We start from the raw sequence: 15977 nt of genomic DNA, 5'->3' as shown, positions 1-15977 counted from the left end.
TTTTTTTTTTGGCTGCTTGGGGCGGCCAAAACCCTGGAGCTGGCCCTGGGCACAGGCATAAGTTAAGGCACTAAAGCAATGTGCCTACAGGCCAATAGCTTAGCTCAATAGTTCTCAAACTGTAGCAACCCAAGAACCCCCATTTTGATTTAAACATTTTCAGGGACCCTCACCCTCACTCCATCCCCCCTCCCTCTGTCACTTGCTCTCCCCCACCCTCACTCACTTTCACCAGGCTGGGGCAGGGAGTTGGAGTGCAGGAGGGGGTGCAGGCTCTGGGAGGGAGCAGGGGATTGGAGGGTGGGGTGCGGGCTCCAGCCAGGCAGCACTTAGTTCGTGCAGCTTCCGAAAGCAGCAAGCGGCTCCTAAGCGAGCGCTGCCTATGCCTGCAGGCACCACCCCCGCCGCTCCCATTGGCTGCAGTTCCCAGGCAATGGAAGCTGCGGGGGCAGCACACAGAGACCCCTTGCTTCCCACCTGCAGGGGCCACAGGGATGTGCCAGCCACTTCCGGGAACAGCACGGAGCTGGAGCAGGTAGGGAGCCTGACTTAGCCCTGCTGCACTGTTGGACTTTTAGCATGTAGGAGGCACTGAAGGGGAGGGGGAGGAGTTGATTAGCAGGGCCCTTGGACCCCCTGGGGAACCTTTGGGGACCCTCCATAGGTCCATAGACCCCAGTTTGAGAAACACGGGCTCAGCTAAACAAGACTTAAGGCCCAAAAGCCTTCACATACTGCTGATTAAGTGTATCACCCCAGTTCATAAGAGAACGCTGTAGTAACTAAACTCCTAACACAAGATTTTCGTTTGTAGCAGTTTGGGATGTTTTAAGTGAGGAACATCTGCCGATGTCTGACTACAAGAGTGCCATAGTAACAGACGTTGTAATACGCTTGAGGTAAAAGGCCTAGTAATGGCTGAGAGAAGAGCACCACACCCTTAGTAGGGTGGGGAAATACAAATAAGGAAAAAGGGAAGAAACCCCTACTGAATATGCATTAGACATAGCAGTATCAGCATAACACATTATAAAAGTTGTATCCCAGCCTGTGTGCTTAGGAGCAGGGAGAGATGTAGCTCTTGCATGATGAGGAAGATAATGGCTAACATTTCAGGTTGTTCTGCAAGGAATGGAGAGAGTATATGGATGCTCAGATGTACATTCAGTACTACCTCTACCTACCTTGCTGCGTTGGAGTGTTTGTGACTCTAACGATTATTAATAAAACTACTACAAATACAGAAGGTTGTTCTTAAAAGTGTGAGGGTTGTAATTGGACACATTGCAACTGAATAGTAATTCTAATACTGGGCCTGATCTTGGGACAAGAAGCTATCAAACCTCAGTGTTAACTTAGAATTCTTAAGTAACTAATGCACAATCTATGGATCAGGCAACAGGTATCATGTCTGAACTGGGACCCCGAAGGGGTGACCCCCCCAACCTGTGGCTTAAGCCCAGGACAGATTTAGCTTACCTTTGGTAAAAATCTAAGTTAAAATCCACATCTCTCTCTACAGTTTGGTGATTGTCACAAATACTAATTCTCCAGAGTATGGGACTTCTTTTTCTCTTCTGCTGTTCCCCGTTTCTCTTTCCTTTGCTTCTAGTATATTACTTCTGGGTTTTTAAAAAGAAAAACAAAAAAACAAACCACACAGCCCACCTTTGTAATAGATGGAGGGTTATAGTCTCCTCGAAGGAATAGTCTGTGGTCACACACTCTTCCCTCCCTCCCCCCATGGAGGAGCGCTCAAGATCTTCAGCTTTGGACTTGCTTGTCATGCCAGAGACAGGATAGGACCCTTGTGGCTCACCACCTGTCTTCCCACCTCTAGGTCTCAATAGGAATTGTTAATGTGAGAGCGTGCACATGAGATGATATGGGACATCAGCCTCTCTGCACTCTAGTTACATTCTCATTTGTTGTTACTGACTAGTCATTTGACTTCAGCATCTCACAAGAAGGGGATTCCATGCAGTTTGGGGCTATATACACACAGGTAAAGGGGAGCCTAATAAATTGAACTGATTGAGAATAAGTAAACGGTACCTAAAATTGAATAACCAGTAGCATCAGGGCCCAGTAACCCAAAGTTTGCAGTGGTGGGAAGCCAATTTTATTTTAGGCTCTAGTAGGCCCCAGTAATTTAGAATCTGTCCAGATCTGTGAGTAGACTGGCACAGTTTAGCAAAAGTCCCAGAGCTCTTCCAGATTGTAACCCTGAGCCATCCATCATGAAGAAACCATGCAAAGTGTCACAACACCTGGTAGGTCCCAACAAGGTAAATAGCCCCTGTGCTACTAGACCGCATGCTAGCTGACAAGGGAAGAGAGGAAGCAATCCCCAAACCCTCTGCCGTTTAACTCAGGATATATGCCCCCGTCTAATAGAGATGGAGCCAGCTTAGCCTTTGGTAGTATTCAGAGTTGAGAAATTATTGAAGCCAGTTAACTAGGCAAGGGGGTTACCATTTTGGAAGGGACTAATACAAAGTAAGGATCATGGAAGAGGTTTCATATGAATGGAACATAGCCAAGCTATTTTTAATTACCCTCATCCAGAGGGTTTCATGTGTTGCGGCCCAGGAAGCTGTGTCACATTGCTTTGGAAGTGCATTAGCTGCCTGTGGCAAATTCCAGGAGACTAAATCAAAGATGGTAAGTATTGGAAGACCAAAGAAAAAGAAATCTCCAATTACCAGAAAAAATAGAAAGCTTAGTTCCCTGTAGGTCTTAGAGACCTTGTAACTGTGTATTTTGTAATCCATGGAAAATTTCCTGTAGTCAGGCAGGCCAACAGACTCTGTGCTTTTAATTTGTAATTCCTCAGTAATCTTCAGCAACAAAAGCTAACAGGAAAAAGGTCAAAGGCTCTTTGGTCAGTAGCCAACATGTTGCCAAAGAGAAAGTGCTTCTTATTTGAGGGTGGGAGGGAGAAGGGGGGGGGAGCAAGTGAAGCAAATTGCTTCTAACCTACGTTTGGCTGAATGAAGTTAGAATTGGTGACCCATAAAATATCTAATTAAATATATTTTTAAAAACTAAAAATATTAACATATAAGATTCAGCATCCTTTTAGACAAGGCTATACCTGATATAAAATCTAAAAAAGTAACTTCATAAATAGAAGTAGGGTAAAAGTAAACCCTGCTCACTACCCCTCTAACCTTAAGGTACGGCCTGGGAAGAAACAGGAAAAGAAGAAAAAAGATAAAACCCTTAGGTACAATTTATATTGTTCTGATGCCTGCATGGGCCAAATTGCAGCCACAAAACTTACTGGGTTCAATTTTTCAGTTAATTAACTTATTCTTGATTTAACTAATCAGTTGTTGTGCATCGTTAACCCAAAAGTGAAGTATCAGGCTAAGTATGTTTAGAATTGCAACTAACATGGCCATGATAAAAGCCATGCAGCATATAATCTGTTTTTTTACACAGGAATTTTCTTTTAATGAATTACTCAAGCCTCTAAAACTGCTACCCAAAGCTTAAGTCATGGTTATTACTCTAGGTCCTGATTCAAAGTAAAATGTTCAACTTATTTCTTGGTCATTTTTCTAAATAAGCCATGTGTCAATATCTTACAACCCACATGTGTTTTAATATAGGATGTGATGACAAGAAAACACACCTCTACTTCCTAACTAGACTATTTAACGTATTTTTAATAGGCAAACTAGGGACAAATAATGATTTTAAACCTTAGGTTTCCCAGACCTGCTCTAAACAGCAATATTTAATCCATTGGTTATGGTTTGTTTTGGATATTTACCAGTAATTCCTTGTTTTCTAATATTTTTATTTTACATGTTGATACAATGTTGGCATCATCACATACTTGGTTATATGTTTTATGTCATGACTTTAATTTTGTTGCAGCACTGTGTACATAAAGGTATAAAAATATTAGAAAGCAATGTGTGGTACCACACTATTTCAATATTATAGGCTATGACCACCATTGTTGTATTTTTATAATGCAGTAATAAGTATAATTTTTGGCAAATGTCAGTCAAATATAGGTATATTTGCCTCAATGAATAATTTAATTATCTATACAAAAATTGTAAAGAGTTTTGATTTAGGTTTTGTCAACAAGTGTGACCAATTTGGCAGGACCCAGACTAAAATTCAGAAGTAAGCACAACACTGCAATATTGTTGTAGGTGTGACCATATTAAAGACACAATGTTTTATAATATAACAGTGTATATTGTTTAGTTATCTGTGTAATAAATTGTTAAACAATCAATGCTGATATAAATAGGAAAAAAAATCTGGTTCCAGCCATGGTGGTGGGGTAATCATCAAAGATCATCACCCCTCCAAGGAAGGCAGGGGTCTGGGTATGGTCTGTACAATAGACAGGAATAGAATTGTTAATTTTTGTTAATGTTTTGTTTGGGCATGCAATGCCCTTATAATATTTGTGTCACTCTGATATTTGAGGGTTCACCACGCAGATGGCTTACCCCTCCAGTATGTAAACACGCTTAGCAGCCCTTTGCCTTAGTGAACCCCTTTATGTTTGCAAGGTAAACGATAATTGTAAATGTACAATGAACCCTTTAAGCAAAGTTGTTTGCCAAAAGGAGATCTACAGGCCATGATGTAAACAGGCTTTCATACATTTATGAGCCAGCTTGTCACACCTATTCAATTTCTTTGATTCAGGGAAGGGAAAAATGACTTAATTCCCAATTTAAAATCCTATATTTTTCAAAGTGGGTAATAGCATTTCCCTTAAAGGTTAACACACCAGAAGCTTAACAGAGACAAGTTAACACAGATGTTTTCTAGCTGAGGGCTTTGATTAAAAAAAAAAGACACCAAATTGTTTATAATATAATTTAAGAAAAGTTCCGCTTTCCTTATCACCCACCATTTTTGGGAGGTAGTGAAAAGAATCAAATTAAAAGCTGGTAAATGCCCATAATATCATTTCCCCAAGGGTTGTACCAGGAAAGGGACATGTCTTTGCAGGTATCCAACAACAATTCAAGATCCTCAGAGGAGACAAGCCAAAACTGGCTCACAGCACAATGTAACTGGCAGCATTTTTCCTCCACTGCAGCAGCCTTAATATCCTGACAGTTGGTTTGGTGAGGCACCTGGCCACTCCAAACTAAATACAGACTCTCTACTTCCAGTATTTGACTGTCATGTGGAGGAAACAAATGGACTTTTACAGAACTCCAAATGGCACCAGTCTGCTATAAGAACATGTTTTTGTGCACTGATATTGTCCCCGGATCAGTATGATCTCATTCTCAGAGGGCAGTATACCAAATTTGGGGAAGACTAATAAACTTGATACCGTCCCATGTTTTGGTTATCACCTAGACTAGTGGTGTCAGTTTATATATTTGAAAAAGATATGTACTTAAAAAGAATCCCAATGGTTAAATCAGTTTCCCTGCTCCAGTAGTGTAATCAAGGGAACCAACCCCTAATAAGCCCTATCAAGTTATAAAGAACATAATAGGCAGAAGTGACCCTTGGCTATGAGCTAGTGAATGTAACCATGTCACCTTTGGTAAACTGGGAAAAGGTCTTTCGACTAATCAACAACTCTGGGATGGGAGGTGGCTAAACCTATACCCGGAGTGTTAACATAACAGGAATGTGCATAAATTGAATGTAATTGGTTAAGTTGGCATATTGGATTAATTCAATTCTTGTAAATACACCGTGGTGGCTTCTTTTCCTCTCACTTATCCTACCTTGTGGATAGGATTACTGCTCATCAGCAACGAGTACAGTATGGCATGAATCCTTTGTTCTGCATATGGTAAATGTGTTAGCACCATCACTAATATCCTCTAATTTTTAAAATCAAGAAGGGTCCCATTAAGGATTTGCAGTTGCTAATTTGTATTGTTGACACAGTTTTCAAGAACATGGAACAGGAAAAGACACCTGTTTAAATGCCTGTCAAAAATCATCATTAGGAGCAATTGGAGACATGTGGTTTGACACCACTACTTAATCAAGACTCATTTAATTAAAGTTGCATTGTGGAAAAATCCTTGTCTTATCCAGCGACTCTTTGCCTGCAATTGATCCAGATAAGGATATGTTCAACCAGTTGGCAGCTGCCCACATAGTAAGTCACCTTGAAGACAATATCTACAAGGAATGCATCAACGTTCTGCCTCTGGTAGTTGATCACCAAATGACCCAAACATGGAAAATTCCACCAGTGTCGTATTGCTCTGAAAAGGGGCATCAGTACATTTTCAGGTACAATAGGTTTGAGATGGACACCATTGTGTGACCAAAAGGGTACCAACAGAACCAGCTGTCATGTTCTATCAGGCTAAGTAAGAGGCTGTTATGGAAAGGGTGATCTACAGGGAGACTACCAATATTGCGCAGTGACCTACCATCATAGGTACTTTATGGTCAATTTGAGTGTAAGGTTGCAAACTCAAAATTGTTATACCCCAAAAGCACATATTGATTGAGCATGTGGCAATTCCCCCTGTATCTGTTATCTGCATTGTGTTGTGTTATGTGAAAATCAGGAGTTTAAACAAAGGGTAAGGCCCTAAATTTATGTGAGAAGGTTTATTAACAATCACCTTATCAAGCAGAGGAGAGAAGGGGAAGACGTGTAGCGTATAGGTATTTGCTAGGTAAGGCATAGGCATAGGCATAAGTTAAGGCAGCAAAGCAATGTGCCTACAGGCTGAGGCCTGTAAGGCAATAGTTTAGCTAAGCTAGGCATAAGGCCCAATAGCCTTCATATACACACTTAACCAGGAGTAACCCCAGATCAGAAAATGCTGTAGCGACAACTGCTAATAGGCAACCACAACATTTTAGTTTATAGCAGATTGGGATATTTTAAGTTGGGGACAACCACAGATGTCTGACCATAAGAGTGCCATAGTAACAGACATATATTCTAATATGCTGAGGTAAAGAGGCCTAGTAACCTATGGGAGAAGGGCACCCCAGCATTAGTAGGGTAAGGCAATACAAATAAGAAAAAAGGGCAGAAACCCCTATTGAAGTATGCATTGGTATAGTGGCATCAGCACACCACATTATAAAGTTGTATTCCAGCCTGTGTGCTTAGGAGAGGGGAAGGGATGTAGCTCCTGAGTGGTGCCAGGATGAGGAAGATAATGGCTAACATTTCATGAGGGTGAGAGTATATGGCTATTCAGATGTACATTCAATACTATTTCTACCTACCCTGCTGCACTGCAGTATTTGTGACTGCTGACTATATTAATAAAACTATTACAAATACAAAAGGTTTTTTCCCTAAGTCTGGGTGATAGGAACCCTGACATGCACGGTTGCAACTGAGCAGTAATTCCAATACTGGGTCTGATCTTGCAACAAGAACCTATCAAACCTCATAGTGGTAACTGGGAATTCTTAGGAAATCAATATAACTAATACAGAATCCATGGGTCAGGCAACATGTGCAAGCTCCATTTCTTGGATTCTTTATTCCCTGTTTCAGAAGTATCACATGAAAATACTTGCTGATTACGATCATCCAAACCAATTACAGCAAAGCAGGTACTGTGCTGGCACAAAAATCAGCAGTTAATGAAATACTTCTGAATGTTGGAGATAACTAATGCTGACATATAACTGGCTGAGTTGTCTCTTGTTCCACCTATTGCAATGTTTTCCAGTTTTGTTTATGCCTGATCTACAAGAGGTTGGACAGCATCAGTATTTTGGCTGTGGACATACATCCTCGCTGCAACTAATTTTTCTAGGGAATCTTCTCATGCCTATGAAGTTATGAATTGAGTAGCTAGTCTGTGCACAAGTTTTATGATTGTTTGATTCATACACTTCTGAGGGAGCTGGTAGCAACCTCTATATTTAAGTTGCCTAACTTAAAAAAAAAATTAAGTACTAACACCTCTGTTATTTGCAGCGGGGCTTTGAAGCAGGGATAAAACCTTGGGACTAGAAATGCCTTTCACTTGTCCCATAAGTCAGGCTTAGTTGAGTTATGAACTTTTAAAAAATTGCTATTCCCCTTCTATTGCTTATGCTGATCAGGTAATATTTGGCAGCATGCAGTTACTAATTTGACATATGAACATTCTAAAGAACCAGGCTCATACTGCCAATGCAGCAGCACTACCACACTACTGGGAATACCTGGGAGCTGTTGGAGCAGCTGTAGCTGAGGGGAAGGCAGGGCTGCACCTGGCTTCCCCCAATCCAGCAAGTAGGCCCTAGCAACCCATCCCCAACCCTCTGTTAACAGGCTTTTCCTGTTGCCAAGCCAATGTAGTTAGTTCAAATCGTAGAAGTGCTACAATTTCAGTATTCAAATCCTGCTGATCGTAGGGTTTTTACTGTTACACAAAGGAAAAAGTTGAACACAAATTCTATTAAAAAGACTGAAGAAATTTCAACCTGAATGTTGTGTTTTTGTATGTGGAGTAAAGTACTCAAAAGATTAAGAAATGCCAGATTTCAGGATGCCAATACCATCTTAATTCATCTCCCTTGTGCTTATTCATTATGCTATAGCCTTTAACCATATGCTGCCTGGTTTTTTTGGGGCATAGATCCCCTGCCTGCTTCATTGCTCAGGATGGACACAAAAGGAGTGGAATTAAAGTTACATGTACAGCCTTAAATTTGGCATTTTGTAATTTTAGACTGCTGAGTCGTGCACTCAAATAACATTTTAATGTAGGTTTTGTTCTGTTTGTTTTTTAGGGTGGTGGCTTAACAGTGAATTGGCCAAATTCAGTGGTGGGTCCCAGAGGAGTCTGGAGGGATTTCAAGTTGGTAAAATTTACACATTCTTCTGAATGCCTCAATATTTGTTCTCCCCCAGATTTACTTGTTCCTCCTACTCCTTATCTCTAAATTTGGCCCATTGAGTGCCACATCAATGAGTCCAAGGAAGTGTGACTGATCTACTGAGGGGCCAAAAGAGGAGAGTAGCAAGAAAAGCAGCTAACTGAAGGATAAAAGAATGTGTTGTCTACCCTACTCTTTAATTTACACATTCTTCTGGTTCCTGAGCATCTCAGCATTTGTGTAGACAAAGTTACTGCACAGCAAACTGGGGTGTAAAGCTACGCTGCAACTTTTGCTGACTGCCTTCATACTCACTGCTACAAATGGCATGTGCAGATCGATGTAAATTCTAAATCTGCCCAAAATTGGATGTCACGTACAAATGGAATTATTGTTGAAAATAGCAACCAGAACTGAGACTTGCTCTGAAATGTCTACTGGAATGGTTATCGGTTCTGAAAGCTCCTTGGAACTAATCATGTGTTAATGGGATTTCTTTGTTCACATAAGAGCATGGACCATAAGATCTAAATTGCCACTATGTAGGACAAATCTCCTCCACAGCAAAGTGGAGGCTGCAGCTCCACTGTCTGCCACCACACCAACTCTGTTGTTTCCTGTGCTAGAATCCCTCCCTCTGCTGGTGTCAACATGGGGGACATGGTGGGATTGTGCTGGGGGAAGTCTCAATATTGATGCAAAATTAACATTGTTTTAATTTACTCTTTATAGCATTAGGTGTTCAGATTTAATAACAGTGGAGACAAGTTTAAGAACTATTTCTCTGTACTTGTAGATAGACCGTGCTTGGAGAATAGCAGCTTATATTTGTTTTCAGTTGGTCTTATTTAATAACATTCAGCATAATTAAAGAAATGTAGAAAAATTTCCACCTTTTCCTAATGTGACAAGCCCAAGAAGCTTCAAGGAGATTACCTCCTCCTTGTCCAGTTATCTTTATTTATAACCCCCAAGTCCAATTGCAGACTCAAATGCAGTTTTCTAACTTCCATATTGTTCCACATAGCTTATTCCATGTAATGTTAGTTATTGTATCGAGTGTTTGGGACGAGTTTTTACTTGGGAGTAAAGCTACTTTTGATTGTAATCATACAAACCGTTTGATAAAAAGGCAAACATCCAAACAAGAGAGAGTCCCTCAAAAGAGGCAGCCTCCTCCCCATTGTTACGGACTATGGGACTATTGTTTTTCCTAGGATTTCAAACAGAAGTGTTAGAAGTCATATCTAGCATATGTGGTTGAGACAGTATCTGAAGACTATCTAAGCTAAAGACAAATTAAAAAAAAGACTTTATATAAAGTAAGGATAGTTGGATTTAAAAACAGAATTTCAACTCCTATTGAACCCTAATAAAAATAAATGAATCTCTCAAATGATGGGCTAAATAAGAGTTTAGAATTGTAAGGGATGTTGAGACAGTTCTACCCACAAGAAGACTGACAAATACCACTGTTGCATGTGCAAAGAGATTACATTTTCATGAACTGATATTACCAGGACTATTCCATGACAGTTTTAAACCAATGAAAGCGTGACAGCAACAAATATTTAAATCCAGCCAAGCCTGAAGGAGTGTGTCTTTCACTGCCCTCCAGTCAAGCTATGGAAGGAGTAGAGTATAAATCTCTGAATTAAGCAAGCAGCACACTACTCCCATCTCTTCACTTCCAGCTGCATTCCCCTTTCACTTTTATCTCAGCCTATTCATCTAATCTCTTTCAAGCAAGCAAACAGTGACAAGACAAAGAAGCCACAATAAAGCATTAAGCAGCAGCCACAAATTAGGTTGCCATCACCCTTTAGGATGGGCTGCACCAGGTGTGTGTAGCCCATTCATTGACCTCCACAGATGAAGTTATGCCCTGCTTTTGCAGTGTTACTTTTCCACAGGCTTTCAGAGCACATGGCACAGGTCTAGCCTTTGGGAATGGCCTTGCCCAACACAACCAGCCTCAATATTATGCCCATTACCAAACTCATGTCTGTACTAAATACAGATTTGCATTTTTCTTTCTATTTCCCCCCACTGTCAGTCATGTGGTGTACCACACTCCAATCCAATTTAAGCTCATATAGCCAGTTTCTGCCCATTAGTGGGGGGCCATTTCCTTCAATTACAAATTAAATTAACAATTAACAGATACATTTATAAGTTACAGCAACAGGGAATCTTTATATAATTCTATAAAAAGAATCACCACAGGAAGCATTTTTTGCACACCCCTTCAGAAACCGCAGACTTGGCCGCTCCTGTATCTATTTCCATTTTCAATATTACATCATTTACATTAAGATAATATGGGGGAATGGGACAAGAGGACAAGATGTCTGTTCATTTTCCATCACGTACTATCTCACACATCCTTTCATCCAGAGCTCTGAAGCAGGTTGTCCCAACTCCTCCAGTCATGTAACTTGTTCAGTGGCTCTACTTATAGGAACTGAGAGCTTCCTCTTGGCATATCCTTTGGTGTACTACAGTGCACTGTGGCAAGCCTGGCGTGGCATCTCCTCTTACTGCACTTTTACTCCCATATATTAAAGCAATACTGCTCCTGATAATGTGATGTCCCTAAACAGCAGAAACACAGCTCCCTTCATAATCCAAAGAGACATACTGATCTGTGTAACCATCCTTTTCACCTGCCTGCTGATGCCTTTTTTCCCCAGACACACCACAGTGAGAGAGGTCAGTTTATTTTCAAATTTTGGCACCTCTCTGTGGATTTAAAGAGCAGTGTGAACAGTTCCCTCTAGTGGCACTTCCTTGTTGTATGTAACATTCAGTCACCACTTAATTCAGGGCAATTTATTCCAAAAGACAAATTGGTTTAGTTTACTACACAAGACAACCAGGTTCTTGGGGTAAAGAAGTTTATTTTTTTTAAAAACACAGTACATGTGGTTTTAGCCATCAGGGTTAGGAAGACAACCCTTTATTTATTAGTCTCTAACATCTTTATGAAAGCACCACTTAAATCTAAGTATGTTGCAAAACCCTCCCTCTTCCATTAAATTGGAGAGAGTCCATATTGCCACGTGTAGCCATTTTATATATGTACTCTTAAAATAGCCCATCCTTCTCACTAGTTGTTACATTCACAGCATATAAACAGATGTTAGATAAACATAAAATACCATTTCTGGAAGGTTACAATATAAAGGTTATTTTTTAAGAACTAGAGCCTTAACATACATGAATCAAAGAGAGAGAAAGCAGGCTGCTCCTAAGGCAGAGGCACATAACTCACTACATCTTGCTTCAGGGTGGCTCTTCCTGTGCCAGGAAACTCCTTTACAAACTTAAATTGTTACCTTATAAAATTTAAGAATTGTCAGTACACTACAGAATTAGATTTAAAGTTTCAATATCCCACTCAAATTATCACAAGGAAACGTAAGTGAAGTACAGTTTTTAAATAAGTAACAGCTTCTCCTGTTAAACAGGAAAATGGTTTAGATTATGTATTCCTGGAAAGGACACATACGCTAACCTTGATAAAGAAAGATTTAATTTGAATTTAAAAATATTCATTAGAGCTCCTTGAATGGCTTCTTTCAAGAAACTGAATTTAAATATTTTCTTTGGTTTCATAAGGATTAGTTAAGATCACTCTCCTTTGCCTATTTATAAACTGTTTCAGTTATCTATGTTAACTGAAACAGGACTTTCCAACCATTAAACAAGATTCCTTTACCCATCCATAACCTTTTGCATTCTCTAGAATACAATAAACTAGGACTTACTACTAATTTTGAAAATAAAATACCTTTGACCTTGACTCATTTAGAAAGGAGTGCCCCCATCACAGGTAGCCCCAATCAAAAGGGTAATCTATGTTAAAAGCTCTCTACAGAGAGACATACAGGAGATTGTAACAGAAGTAACCAGGTTTTATTACACGTGTTTTGTTAAATTTCTTTCTTTAAGAAGATAGTCCTATTTAGTTGTGATGATTTTACCTGTGGCATCTAAGGCATGGCAAAGATCTCCAAGTAACTAAGGTCTGGTCTATACTACCCGCCTGAATCGGCGGGTAGAAATCGACCTCTCGGGGATCGATTTATCGCGTCCCGTCGGGACGCGACAATCGATCCCCGAATCGGCGCTCTAACTCCACCAGGGGAGGTGGTAGTAAGCGCCGCCGACAAAAAGCCGGAGAAGTCGATTTTGCCGCCGTCCTCACAACGGGGTAAGTCGGCTGTGATACGTCTATTCACGTAGCTGAATTTGCATATCTTAAATCGACTCCCCCCTGTAGTGTAGATGTACCCTAAGTAGGAGTCAAATCCCTCAAAGGGCATTGAGAGACAGTTAAGATTAGAGAAACAAATGTTAGGCCACGTTTATACATTTTCAGTGATTTTTGGAATAAAATTTGGCATTCAACAGCCTTTCTACCCTACAGGGCATGATGGGAAGTGGAATGTGCGGGGGCTCTGCTATACCTGATTTCTAGTGGAATGAGGTCCTTGAAGGGTTGAAGAAAAAAAAATATATCAAGGAGCTTGTGCATGGTCCCTTCACAGATCTCCCCCATGAGTTTAAAGTGAAAGCTATCAAAGTAGTCCAGGCAATAGTGACTCTTGGAAAAACAAACAAAAAAACAAAATCTAGCAGTCAGTATTGCCTCACAGTGGCGTACGAGTAGTTGTTGGAATTAGTGGGAGAGACGAGTCACACAAGTAACTAAATCAGTGGTTCCCAAACTGGGGTTTGTGAACCCCTGGGGGTTCACGAAATGTTACAGGGGTTTCTCAGGAAAAAAATTCCTTAATGGTGGACAGAGCTTTCCTTAGGGACCCCGGACAGCACGGGGCCAGCAGCCTGGAGCCCCTGGACTTCCAAGAGCTAAGCAGATCAAAACAAGCGTATCTATCATACCGAGGAGATTTAAACTTCAAGACTCCTTATAAGAAATGGAAAGGGAGGTGGATATTTTTTGCTGTTTTTAAAGTTAAATAGGCAGGTAGTATTGTTTTTAAAATTATTATGAAGAACAAGTTTAAGCTTTGTTGTAACGTGTGTTGTTTGCCTGGACTACTCAAGACCTGAATGCATATGTAGGAGGAACTCTTTGAGTTGGCTTCTTAAATACCTTCATGCTGTTTCAAATCTGATACTCCTTGATGAAACATAGGAGCCTTGTCTTATAACAGGCTTATTCAAAGTGATACAAGCTACGGAAGTGAGATCTTGGAAGAGTGTTGCCATTTTCATAATGTAATAAAAATAATATAATTATAAATAATAGTGTGTAATAAGCATGTCATAAAAACAAATGTTATATTTCCAAGATCACTGCTTTTATAATTTATACTCAGGTAAAGGAGAAAATCCCTGGAAATATTCATTTTTAGGAGCGGGTACGTGAGACTTGACATTTTAGTGAAAGGGGTTCACAGGTTGTTAAAGTTTGGGAACCACTGAACTAAATCCTTGTGCATCTCTTCATAAATTTAGGAGTAAGTGTGTGATTTAAATTGCCATTAGCAAAGAAATGAAATGTTCAGCCTAAATCTGCATTGCAAATCTGCCCCTTTACAGTGGGATTTTGCAGTGGTCTCCAGAGAAGGTAGCTATGCAGAATAACCCACTACATCCTGCAGTACATAAGCACAATAGGGTGTGTTGTGGATGGAACTATAAATTCCCTTTTTTGGGGAGGAGGCAAGATGGTAAATTCAAACCCTTACCGTTCCTTTGACATGGCTTTTGTGCTTTACAATTCCATATCCAAATAAAAAAAGTAAAGTCACATAAAATGGCCACCCTGTGAGCTTTGATAAGTATCCAAATTAATTTTAAACTAAAATGAACTGCAGTTTAGCGAGTCCACTAATTTATTCCAGCCATCTGTAGCAGTGTAAACAAAAGCTTTTCTCCAAAAATGCTTCATACTTTTTAGATGTAGCATGGACTAAAAATTTCAATATGAGCATCATGAACAAAAAACACGAGGGAAGAGAACCCACATATTTTCACACCACAAACGTCTTTGACAGTGGTCATCACACAACTCAGAGGTATTAAAAAGTAAAGCATTCTTCTGGCATAGTGTAATATTTTCTATTTAAATGCTACCAAATGTTTCTTCTAAGATATTGTGGTAGGTGGAAAGATTTGGCACTCAATTCTTTCTGTCCATGGTAATGACACATTTTAGGCAAATCTTGTTGCTGAGTTTGAGAGTTTAAGGGTACGTCTTCACTACCGCCGTATCGGCAGGTAGCAATCGATTTATCTGGGATCGATATATCGCGTCTCGTTAAGACGTGATATATCGATCCCCGAACGCGCTCACCGTCGACTCCGGATCTCCACCAGAGCGAGCGGCGGTAGCACAGTCGACGAGGGAGCCGCGGCCATCGATCCCACGCCGTCTGGACCCCAGGTAATTCGATCCAAGATATGCGAATAGCGTAGCTGAAGTTGAAGTATCTTGGATCGATCCCCCCCCCAGTGTAGACCAGCCCTAAGTCTAAGTACCGGGTCATACTGCTTGTATTGACTAACTAGGAGACTGTCCTCCATGCACACCTCTGTCAAATTGTCCATCTGCAATTAGACACTTTCCTTCTCCCTGCCCTACCTCATAAGGCCTGATTATTCAAAGATACTGAGCACCTGCAGATCCTTTCTATGTACATGGGAGTTGAGGATGCTGAGCATCCTCGCAAGTCAGCCCCAACGTACTGTATATGTATGAAAAATACATTGGGCCTCATTTTAGAGATGCTAAGGAATAACCCAGTTACTTGGGCCAAATCCCTTCTGTGGATTTTTCTCCATGGAAGGGCCATTTCAAGTCACTGAGTTTCCACAGAGTTACCCCATCAGGGGTGAAGTAGTTTGCCCTCTTCTCTCAACACCTTGTGGAGCAAGAAGGCGTGACCTTCCAAACTGACCAATTTCTGATCTCCATAGGAAAGGTCTCATGGATTTTGGAAGAGTCATGAAGGGCTGTTCCATTCACACAAAGACTGAGTGCATCTGTGCTACTTCTATAGCCCCTGTGGCAACATGCCTCCCCCACACCAAGGGCTTGCATGAGCTCCACTTTGGAAGCTGATTTCAGTGTGTGTGTGGGGGGGGGATTCAAAATAAGAGTATGTTAGAGAATGGGGACCGTATCAGATATGTAAAGG

The sequence above is a fragment of the Terrapene carolina genome, unplaced genomic scaffold (genome assembly GCF_002925995.2).
Source record: "Terrapene carolina triunguis isolate 2854851 unplaced genomic scaffold, T_m_triunguis-2.0 Scaffold211, whole genome shotgun sequence".
Classification (NCBI taxonomy): domain Eukaryota; kingdom Metazoa; phylum Chordata; order Testudines; family Emydidae; genus Terrapene; species Terrapene triunguis.
This window is presented reverse-complemented; position numbering follows the sequence as displayed.